Raw genomic sequence first — 9086 nt, forward strand, 5'->3', positions numbered from 1 at the left:
CCGATTCTTGATCGTCACTTTATTCAGTTGCCTGTAGTCCACACACAACCTCATAGTACCTTCTTTCTTCTTAACCAATAGCACTGGTGCACCCCACGGTGACACACTCGGACGAATAAATTTCTTATCCAACAGATCTTCCAACTGACTCTTCAATTCAGTTAACTCAATAACAGACATACGGTACGGAGCCATCGATATCGGCCTAGTACCAGGTACCAAATCAATCGAGAACTCCACTTCGCGCTCTGGCGGTAATTCATTCACCTCTTCCGGAAACACATCAGGAAAATCACACACCACGGCTAGATCGCCAACCACCAGTTTATCTTTAGCCTCCAAAGTCGCTAACAACATAAACAACTCTGCCCCATCAGCTACTTCTTCATTCACTTGCCTTGCTGATAGAAATAAACTCTTTCCCTCCTCAATCTCAGGAAAGACCACCGTCTTATCAAAACAATTGATAGAAACTCGGTTAAACACCAACCAGTTCATACCCAGAATAACATCAATTTGCACTAGTGGAAGACACACTAGGTCCATCCCAAAGTCTCTACCAAAAATACTCAAAGGACAATTTAAACAAACCGAAGTAGTAGTCACTGAACCCTTCGCAGGAGTATCAATTACCATACTACCAAACATCTCAGATATCTCTAACTTAAGTTTCACAGCACAATCCAAAGATATAAAGGAATGAGTCGCACCTGTGTCAATAATAGCTACAAGAGGAAAGCCATTAATATAACACGTACCTCGGATAAGTCTGTCCTCACTGGAACTTTGAGTTCCGGTCAATGCGAACACCTTCCCAGTTTGAGATTTCTTTGGCTTCTGACACTGACTTCCAATATGCCCTTCTTCGCCACAATTAAAACAAATCATTTCCCTGTGCTTGCAATCAGCTATTGCATGACCAGTCTTACCACAACGAAAACATCTCTTTACTTCAGCAGTGCATACATTACTCTTATGACCAGCCTGACCACATTTGAAGCAAACTATACCAGCAGGAGCACCTCCCCTACTAGTCCTCTGAGCCGGAGCAACTCCTTGTTTCCCTTTTCCCACTGGGGCATCATACGGCTTGCCACGGTTTTGATGTTGCTTGCCCCTGCGGTCACTGACAATCTTGTAATGAGCATTATTGTCTTCTTCAAATATCCTGCAGCTATCAACCAATTCAGTAAAAATGCGTATCTTCTGATACCCAACAGCCTTCTTAATTTCAGAGCGCAGTCCATTTTCAAACTTGATGCACTTTGAAAATTCAGCACCAGCACCAGTGTAATGAGGATAAAATTTGGACAGCTCCACAAATTTCGCAGCATAATCAGTGACAGACATGTTTCCTTGCTTCAGCTCAAGGAACTCAATTTCCTTCTTACCACGGACATCTTCCGGATAATACTTTCTCATGAATTCCCTACGGAATACATCCCAAGTAATGACTTCACCTGCCACGGTCAACCTCTCGTGAGTCTCTAGCCACCAGTCATCAGCTTCGACTGCTAGCATGTGAGTACCATACCGAACCTTCTGAGCTGGAGTGCAATCCATAACACGGAAGATTCTCTCAATCTCTTTCAACCATCCCAAGGCTGCATCTGGATCATGCTTCCCTTTAAACACCGGCGGATTCTCTCTTTGAAAAGTCGCCAAGCTACGTGATCCAGCATCACCACCAGCATTTGGCAAGTTCTGCACAGCTTGTGCCATCGCTTGCATTGCGGCAGCCATTGCAGCGTCGTTCCTTCCAGCCATTTCAACTTATCACTACAACACAACTTAAAGTTAGACCAGTAACAATTACACAATTGTTAGGCAGTAACGACACGACAACTGGCCGGACAGACCGACCTGCTCTGATACCACTAATGTAACACCCTTCTAAAATACCCCAAATATTTAATTAAAATAACAATAACAATTATATATATCAGAGTAATTATGCACCAAGGGTGTCACACAACACTTCACACATTTCACCATAAAAATTCAGTCATGCTCATTATTTAATTCAAAATAACATTTTTTGCATAATTCGCAGCGGATAGAAATCAACCAACCATTCAAAACATATAACAGATTACATGTAAATTATTCAACAATTAAAAACATCCCGTCCCGATGTTACATCTATCAGAGCATGACCCACTACGGAGACTACACTAGACTCCAAGCACTAGCTTCTACTCAATCACTGCTCGTTACCTGAAAAATAGTTGAAAGGGTGAGTTCTTCAATCGATATAACAAGCATTATAAATCATCATGTAATGCTAAGTAATTTAACACGTTTCATCATCCAAATCAGATTACACATTCAGTAACAGCACATCAACTCCAATATCATACTCAATAACAACATGAAATGCAACTCAAATGAGACTCGACTCGTCATGCATGTGGTACCAATCGGAGTAAAACTCCCAACTTAAAATCATTGCCATTTTATTGGGCATCAAGGCATAAGCCTTCAACTTTCAACTTAAAATTTGCCAATCCAGGCCAACGTGGTGTGAGCAAAGCTCCGACTTAATGCATATGAATGTACATGGCATACACGACTTTAAACTGTCGACAACATAATAAGAATAGCAATACAACAATGTTTTCAACAAAATCAACTTATAATCAACTTATAATCAACTTTGGCTCACCAAGCCTACAACTCAGTATTTTCAACAACTTTAACACCACTTATCAACATATTTGTATCAACATTTCATAACATAAACTCAACAAAGTTACTCGTCAAAATTAACGATAATAGGCCAATAGCCAATTATGTTCACAACATCAAAATATCAATTTTTCAAATTTCCAACAGTGTTAACCGGTTAACGCCCTGGGTTAACCGATTAACGCAGGACAAAACACACTTTCTGGCAAAACGCAACAGTGTTAACCGGTTAACGCCCTGGGTTAACCGGTTAACGCAGGCAAAACAGCACATTTCCACAAAATATAACAGTGTTAACCGGTTAACGCCCTGGGTTAACCGGTTAACGCAGACAAAACAGCAGTTCCTGCGCTAACACAAGGCAGAATGCAGAGTTCTCCGCATTTTCCGCCGTTGGAGGACTTCCGGACCTCCGATTCAATTTCCGTAAAAAGCTATACGTTCGGGGGAACACGACTCACACAACTACGGATTCAATTACAACTTTAATACAACTTATTCATCACAATATTTCAGCATTCAACATCCCAATTAGGGTCAATTCCACGGTTTATCACTACCCATGACATGTTAATCTATAATACCCATTAAACGACGATAAACCCCCCTTACCTGAGATAATCCGGCAAATCTTTGAGCTTCAAGCTTTTCCGTTCTTCAACCTTTGCTCTCTAGCTCTTCCTCTTTGCCCTTTCTCCACTTTTCACCTTTTCAGTCGCTTCTCTGTTTCACGTGAAAACTCTTTACCAATACTGAAACCCTTTTTCCTTATTCCAACTTATATATTTCCCAATAATTACTATTCCAAATAATAATAATAATAATAATCCAATAATTCGATTTATTTAATTAAATTAATAAATATATTATTAACTTAATTTAAATAATTCTCTTATTTTATTCGGGGTGTTACATGTGACGCCTAACCCTTTGACGCATGCATTTTGATACTTCTTCTATAAATAACTCGCATTTCACCCATATTTTTCACACAACTTTTACCCTACAACCACATTTTCTTTCATTCAACTTCAATCTCCTTCAAGTTTTTGAGTTTTAACCATGTCTGAATACATTCACAAGCGAAATACCGATTTAATATTTCCCGTCGTAGCGTCTCCGATAAAGATTCCACTTTGGAATATAGATTCGTTTGAACGTCTTAATCAGACGTTGAACAATTGGTTAGATGGAGAAATTGGAGATGGTGAAAGGATTAGAAAAATCCAATGGCTTGTGTCCACGTTCAACCAAAATGGAGAAGTGCGTGAATGAGTGGATATTAAGACTGACAGAGACGTTCATAGAATGATGCATTATATGTTCAAAATTGTTTTAATGGTTGTAATCACTTAGTTATTATAATGGTATTTTAATTGTTTTAGTTGTTTGCGTTGTTGTTTATGTAATGGTATTTCCTCACAAACTTATAATATGAAATAAATTGTATTTTTTATATATTGCAAAAGAGGTACATGTGAATTTATCTTGTTATGCTCGTTCCAACACTAGGACAGTTACTACAATTGTGACTTGGCTGACGGCATGAACTACATAATCTAACCATTTTGTTCATCGTATCCATTTCGGTTCGAATACGGGTGCTATTTGGGCGACCCTTTTTCTTCTTTTGCATAACTTCGTTGTGCCGGACAATGTCCCCTTGATATTCTGGCCAGTAATCCTCTTTTGCCACTACTGAAAAACTAATTTTGTAAACATTTGATAGACTTATGACTTTGTAAACGTCAGATAATAAGTAGGATGAATCCCTTCGAACCTTTAAACATGTCACAATAACATGGGAGCAGGGCGTACGAAAGGCTTGGAACTTTCTGCAGTCGCACCAACCTCTATCTAGTTCCACTCTGTATTGTCCCATCGGCATGCCCTCATTGTGATCCATGGACTCAGCAACACTATACCAACCATTAGTACGACCAGACACCGTGACCACGTGTGTGTTTGCTTTGGCAGCTTCGTGTCTATGAATTTCATTGAAGCATCATTGAACAACTGCCTAGATTGCAACACTGAACTCCATTTGGAACGTCTGGTCTCAAACAGCGCCCCTAGCCTGGAATATGTTTTCTGCACCAAAGCGATTATAGGTAGGTTTCAGATGCCTTTGAAGACAGAGTTCATTGATTCCACAAGATTTATTGTCATGTGACCCCAACATTGACCGTTGTCGTATGCCCTAGTCCACTTCTACAATGGAATACTGTCGATCTACCGTATTGCATCTGCATTTAAAAATCTTATTTCTTTGCGGTAGTGTTTGAAAGAAGGTTCTGCTAATGCATAACCTGCTTTGACAACCTTCTTCTGCAACATTTTATCTTTGATCTCCCACATAAAATTCTGAGCAATATGTCTAATGCAGAAGACATGCGTCAAAGGAGGATCCTGCCAGCCATTATCAATGCTTTTATATGCACTGATGATTGAAGGGTGTCGGTCGAAGATCAAACATAAGTTAGGTTGAGGTGCAACATGCAATCATAGATTTCTTAGGAAAAAACACCATCCCTCAGCAGTCTCCCCTTCAACAAGGGCAAAGGCGATTGGAAAAATGTTGTTGTTGCCATCTTGTGCCACTACCATTAGCAACGTTCCTTTATATTTCCCGCACAACCATGTACCATTAATTTATATAATAGGTTTGCAGAAAGAAAAAACTTTGATGCATGGTTGATACGTCTAGAAGAGACGGTGGAATATTCTATTTTCAATAGCACACGTCACGTCTGGTGTATACGCGGGTTAACGTTTCCAACTTGACAATAGTCCCTAGAGCATACTGTTTAAGAGCCAACATATATTTTGGAAGTTGTTTGTAAGACTCCTCCTAATTGCCATACACTTCCTATATGATGGAGTGTAGTGGTATTGTGCTATAATATGCGAGATTATTGTACTCACCTTTAACGATGGATTGCCGCTAATGATAGACAAAATTTCATCTCATATTAACTGAGAGCTAAGTTTCTTATGGTCTTGCATTGGTTTTATGAGCATTCATGTGTGAACTGGACCCATGGATCCAATCTCCTAAGAATCACTCCTCTTCCGGTACGAAGCTGACAACCTGAAAAGACATTGCTCATTTGGACAATAAATTTTGTACCTTAATGCATTAGTTCTATCAACTCTAAAATCAGCTAATAGTTCCACATGAAACTTTTTAATGGCTTTTACACAATCTTCTTTTGTACGAAATGTGTCTCCTTGTTTCAAAGATCCTTGCATTTGCACATAAGGATTGTACCATATATCTGATGAGGGTTCATCGGAACCCAAATTCAAGCTTGTCATATACCTGAACCAAACTCAACTGGGGAAAAATGCACTTCCACACAGGAGTAACGAAATTATATTACCTATTACCGGTTACTGGGTAGGAAGATAATGTAATCTAACAAAGAGACATTTGTTACCCGGTTAGGGTAAACATATCAAGATGACTCGCTGAGGAAAAAGAGGTGTGTTTGTTACCGGTTACTGGGTAAGAACAACCTGTTGGGGAAACATATCAAATAGGATTTACAACTACCGGTTATTGGGCAGAAGACCAAAGAAAGAGAATATTCGTCATTGGTTAAAGTGAACATATCAAGGATAGACTCGAAGGAAGAATATCCGTCATCGATTATGATGAACATATCAAGGATAGACTACCGGGGAAAAGTAGGAATTATATCTATCAGTTACTGGATAGAATACCGAAGAGAGAATATCTGTCACCGGTCAGGATGAATATATCAAGGATAGACTCAGAGGGAAAAATAGGATTTACAACTACCGATTACTGGGCAGAAGACCGTAAAGAGAAGAAAACCTGTCATCGATTAGGATGAACATATCAAGGATTAACTCTCTGGAGAATGAAATAGGGATTACGACTATCTTTTTACTGGGTAGAAAACCACAAAGAGGAGAATATATGTCATCGGTTAAGATGAACATATCAAGGATAGACTCAAAAGGGAAGAATATTCTTCATCGATTACGATGAACATATCAATGATAAACTACCTGGGGAAACGTAAAATGAATCCATTGGGGTAAGGTACTCGCAAAAAGAATATTACCAGTTACTGGGTAATAAACTTTTGGGGGACCAAAAGCATATATCTTGGTAAGAGCTAGAAAGAAACGATCAAACAAAGACTCGACCCGATGAGGATATAACTCAGTGGGAATGGTTGCATCCAGACAATTAACTGGGGAGGAAGATGAAATAATAATCCACGAGGAAATAACTCGGTGGGGAATGAGAAAGTTTAAACTCTTTATGCTTAAGGGGATGGCACTCTATAATTGAGGGAGGATGGACGCACCAAATCTGTATGGAGAAATAATATCACCATAGCAGAGGATCAGAAAATAAGGAATCAAATGCAATAACAATGCATAATGAAATATTTGATGTATGAGTGTATATGTATATATGATTGATGATTATGATGACAAAACAATCACAAAGGATACAAATGTCGCTGATCTGAATCATTGTTACAACACTCGGTTAATCTCTACAGGATGGAAGCACCAACTGGAGAAAAAACTGGGGATGAATATAAATCATCCATCTCTGAATATCTCAAACCCTTGCTGAGGAAGGAGAAAAGATATGTTGAGGACCTGAATTATCAACTCTGCGGGGAATTTTAGGTCAACACCATACCAAATGGGAGACAACCTTGAAGAGGACCATAAATACTGCTCAAACATTAATGCTGGCGAGAATCAAGAGTGGACTCCACTGTGGAATTGCGGGAAACAAAACTCTGTGTTGGATCTATGCAAACTGTTGAGAATGCGAGCCTACAACTCAACTTGGAGGTAATTACAAACTCATCTGGGGAAACTGATTTGCCGTTGGGGAGGAAAAAATGACCAAACCAACTGCTTAGAAAAGACCAACAATGCTCCGTACTTTGGGACTCACCTGTTCTCAGACTGCTGTTGATATTTCTTACCGAACTTGATTACTTTTTAAAGTAATTGCTTTTATTATTTTAAGAAAAATGATTTTTATTTTATTATTTCAAAATTATCATCATAAAATTCAATTCTATTTTTTTAACTGAAAAATAAATAAGAGTAGAAATAATTGGATAAAAAGCTTAACTTTATTTAATAGAATGGTAGTCTGTAAATGACAAGACTACACAGATCTTTTACAAAAGTTCAAAAATGGTAATTTACATGCAAAAGGGCTACATTGAATACAATGTTCACTAATCCTTTTACCAACTTCATTATCCACTGTGCTCTTGACTTCGGTTGAGAATGATGAATCAGAATTGACTGACTTGCTCAAAACTGCCTCAAGACTGGATATCAACCGAATGTAGTTACTTGCCATGATCCCTAATTTTTGCATAGATTGCTCCAAGATGGGGTACTCAACCTATCGGGATACATTTTCTATTTTATGTCTCTAATTTTTGCTTGGATCGCCCTTTCGGGTTTTCAATCCACCAAGACGCTCATTTTTTTCCTAAGTCGCCCTTTCGAGTTTTCAACTTAGCGAGTTGTTCTTTTCTTTTTAGGAAAAGTATTTCTTGACTGCATTGGCATTCACAGGACAAGTGAACTCTTCACCATCCATAGTTGTAAGAATCAAAGCACCACCTGAAAAGGCTCTCTTCACAACATATATGCCTTCATAATTATGGGTCCACTTGCCCCTAGCGTCAGGTTTAAAAGATATAATCTTCTTGAGCACAAGGTCACCTTCTATGAATACACGAGGCCTGACCTTCTTATCAAATGTTTTCTTCATTCTCTGCTGGTACAACTGACCATGACACATGGTAGTCAACCTATTCTCTTTAATCAAATTCAACTGATCATATCTAGTTTTGCACCATTCAGTTTCAGTCAACTTGGCTTCCATCAAAACACGTAAAGATGGGATCTCAACCTCTACTAGAAGCACAACTTCCATGCCATAAACAAGTGGAAAAGGGGTTTCCCTGTTGAAGCGAGGATGGATGTATGATACCCGTGCAAAGCAAATGGGAGCATCTCATGCCAATCCTTGTAGGTCACAACCATTTTCTGAATGATCTTCTTGATGTTCTTATTTGTAGCTTCAACAATCTCATTCATCTTAGGTCTGTAGGGAGAAGAATTATGATGTGTTATCTTGAAGGCTTTACAAAGAGCTTATACCATATTATTATTCAAGTTCGATCCATTGTCAGTGATAATCTTGCTTAGCACACCATACTGGCATATAATATGATTCTTGATAAACCTCACATTAACTTGCTTGGTTACATTCGCATACGATGCCGCTTCAACCCACTTTGTGAAGTAGTCAATAACCACTAGAATGAAATGATGTCTGTTTGAAGCTTTAGGTTCAATCATGTCAATCATAT

Source organism: Lathyrus oleraceus, chromosome 7 (genome assembly GCF_024323335.1).
Source record: "Lathyrus oleraceus cultivar Zhongwan6 chromosome 7, CAAS_Psat_ZW6_1.0, whole genome shotgun sequence".
Lineage (NCBI taxonomy): Eukaryota > Viridiplantae > Streptophyta > Magnoliopsida > Fabales > Fabaceae > Lathyrus > Lathyrus oleraceus.